The following is a 3,669-nucleotide window of genomic DNA, read 5'->3' as shown; positions in this document are numbered from 1 at the left end:
AGGGCCTGCCAACGCCTTTCCCCAAGCGTTTCGGGCCTGGTGGGCTTCTGCGCTTGCCTGTTGGAGATCTGATTGGCTGTGCAGGTCAAAATCACATTTATTTTATTCATGTGGTTTATTCACATGCAGGGGCTGCAGGGGGTTGGACTAGATGACCCAAGAGGTCCCTTCCAAACTCTATGATTCTAAATGGACATAAAGTTTCCCTGGAATTACCACATATGTCTAGAGAGCATTTCCTTTGGCGGAGCTGGAAGCTGGGTGGGTAAACTCTATGGCATTCCATCTCTTTTGAGTTCCCTCTAGGGTTGCCAGCTCCAGGAAGGGAAAATCCCTGGAGATTTTGAGGCCTGAGGGAACATGGGGTTTGGGAAGAGCAAGGGCCTCACTGGGTTATAATACCCTACAGGCCACCTGACAAAGCAGCCATTTTCTCCATACGAATCGATCTCTGTTGCCTAGAAACCAGCTGTAAACCCAGGAGATCTTCAGGTACCACCTGGAGCAGGGGTAGTCAAACTGCGGCCCTCCAGATGTCCATGGACTACAATTTCCATGAGCCCCCTGCCAGCATTCGCTGGCAGGGGGCTCTTGGGAATTGTAGTCCATGGACATCTGGAGGGCCGCAGTTTGACTATCCCTGACCTGGAGGCTGGCAAACTTACTGCCTCTCTCCTCCCCCCGCCCCAATAATGGTGCTTATGAAGAATAGACCAAAATTATGTGCAAAGGCTTAAAAACAGGAATCAAAAACATGCTGGGAGGAAGGAGGAGTCCCCGAGGGACTTTCAAATGAAGCAAACAAAAAAAGTCTTCATAAGCAAAAAAAAAAATCACTTATTTTACTACTTCCTAAATGTCCATAATTTATTGTTTTTTTAATGTTATTGTACACTTGCAGTTCTTTCAGCGAGCTGAGTTATAACAGGACGGGGAAGGGAGGTTTACCCATAAGGTTTCTTTTCATGCCTGTTCATAGACTACTAATTGAAAAAATTCGAAACCACACAGGGCTGACGGGTCGGCGTGAAGCAGGTTTCCAATCCGGCTTTTCCATTTGGTCTTTTCGAGATATTTCTGTCCTCCTGTGCTTATTTTCATTGGCCCGGGAGACGACATCGGCACGCTGATCTGATTACTTCCAACCATCCTCAGTCTATATCGTGCAAGTTATGTTAACCACCGCCAGCTCAAGAAAGCATGCGGTGGCCCACAGCCATTTAGTTGGATGGCTTTGTCGTGCTCCTCCAAGAGAACCAGCATAGTAGCAGCGGTCCCCAACCCCCGGTCCAGAGACCGGGACCTGTCCGTGGATCAGTCGGTACCGGGCCGTGGCTCCTCCTCATCCTCCTCCCTGGCTGCTGCCTCGGGGGCTGCCCTGCCACTCTGCCGCCAGCTCACCTTTGGTCCTCTCCAGCGGCCACCATGGCTGGGGCTCCCCCTCGGCGTGGCACTGCGCAGCTGCTGCTGACAGCGTCCCCCAGTGGGCGATGGGAAGCCAGGGGCGCTGGCGGGAAAGCAAGTGGAGCAGGGGCTCACGCGGCAGCGGCGCCATCCCTCGGCAAAAGACTAGCCCCCCCCCCCGGGCCTCAGTAAAAAATTGTTAAGCGTTGACCAGTCCCCGGTGATAAAAAGGTTGGGGACCACTGGTGTAGAGGAGGGATTTCTAACCAGGGTCCAAAAACCCCGGGGTTCCATGAGCACTCCCCAGGGGGTATATGACCTTTTCCAGAACTTGAGATGGCCGCTGACATCACTAGATGTCCCTAGACCCAACTTCCCCTGTTGCTCTACAGGCCTCGTCTCTTAGTCCACAATGGTCAATGATCAGTTGATTGATGGGCTGGCTCCCGCATCTTACTTCCGTGCCCACCTCTGAAGGGGCAGGTCCCCATTTCCAGGAGTCCAGGAAGCCTGAAGAATATTTCAGGGGCTCCTCCATGGTCAAAAGGTTGGAAGAAGCTGGTGTAGGGTCTGCAGTGCCTGACTAGGGATGATTCTGCACTTACTTTGTTTTTTCCGTTGCGGATCCTGCTGAATTCAGATCAATTTGAACTCAGGTCTTCCTCTATCACCCCCCAATTGAAACAGAAAGTGTTCTGCATAGTGCAGGGGGTTGGACTAGATGACCCAGGAAGTCCCTTCCAACTGTACTATTCTATGATTCTATGATTGGAAAAGCTCAGAGTGGGGAAGGGAGCCAAGCGCAGAGTGTTGGACTGGATGGGCCATTGGCCTGATCCAACATGGCTTCTCTTAGGTTCTTAAAGCTGCTGGTGGACCTCCTGATGGCCCCTGGGTTTGGGCCACTGTGTGACACAGAATGTTGGACTGGACAGGCCATTGGCCTGATCCAACATGGCTTCTCTTATGCTCTTAAAGCCTCTGGTGGGCCTCCTGATGGCCCCAGGGTTTGGGCCACTGTGTGACACAGTGTTGGACTGGGCGGGCCATTGGCCTGATCCAACATGGCTTCTCTTATGTTCTTAAAGCCGCTGGTGGACCTCCTGATGGCCCCTGGGTTTGGGCCACTGTGTGACACAGAGCATTGGGCTGGACGGGCCATTGGCGTGATCCAACATGACTTCTATTTTGTTCTTAGAAGAGCCCTAGAGCACCCCAAGCTAGGTGACTCTATGGACCAGCTGCTAAAATCCCAAAGCAGAGGACCACCAAACTACAACTGAGGATTAAAAAGAAAGAAGAACGGAGCCCTAAATCCATGTCCATGTGCTGGGGAAGGGGGGTAGGTGGGCAGGAGCAAGAGAGCGTTCCAACTTAAACACTGGAAACCACATGACACAGCCGTGCTCAGGGACTCCAAGTCCTGGCACCCGGCCCCAAACGTCAGAGCGCATGAGGGAAAAGTTATCCTGGACGGAAGACGCAATAGACACCAGATTCGGCTGGCGAGGCTGGAGAGAATTGAAGCCAAGTAAACAGAAAATAAAGCCAGATGATCCAGGAGGATGAGGGGTGTGTGTGTGTGTGGAACGCTTACCAGGGCCTTTCCAAGATTTATACAAAGCAGTCCAACCCGGAAATCTCGCACAAGAACAAAACAACACCATTAGGGAAATAATGACTCCTGATAAAACACCCTTAGAGAACAACAACTGAGCCCTGCTAGGGGCATGCAGAGACAACAGGAGGCCCAAGGGTGGAATCGGGCTTTGAAATGGAAAACCAGGGCATGAAAGAACGTAAGAACATCAGAAGAGGCCTGCTGGATCAGGCCAGTGGTCCATCTAGACCAGAGGTAGTCAACCTGTGGTCCTCCAGATGTTCATGGACTACAATTCCCATGAGCCCCTGCCAGCGTGTGCTGGCAGGGGCTCATAGGAATTGTAGTCTATGAACATCTGGTGGATCACAGGTTGACTAACCCTGATCTAGGCCACCCTTCTCTCTCACACAGTGGCCAACCAGCTCCTCTGGAGGACCAGCATCAGGGCACAGAGGCTGAGGCCTTCATGAGACCATAAGAAGAGCCCTGTTGGATCAGGCCAGTGGTCCATCTAGGCCATCCTCTCTCACACACTGGCCAACCAGCTCCTCTGGAGGACCAGCATCAGGGCACAGAGGCTGAGGCCTTCATGAGACCATAAGAAGAGCCCTGCTGGATCAGTCCAGTGGTCCATCTAGGCCAGCCTCCTGTCTCACACAGGG

The sequence above is a fragment of the Paroedura picta genome, chromosome 3 (genome assembly GCF_049243985.1).
Source record: "Paroedura picta isolate Pp20150507F chromosome 3, Ppicta_v3.0, whole genome shotgun sequence".
NCBI classification, from domain to species: domain Eukaryota; kingdom Metazoa; phylum Chordata; class Lepidosauria; order Squamata; family Gekkonidae; genus Paroedura; species Paroedura picta.
This window is presented reverse-complemented; position numbering follows the sequence as displayed.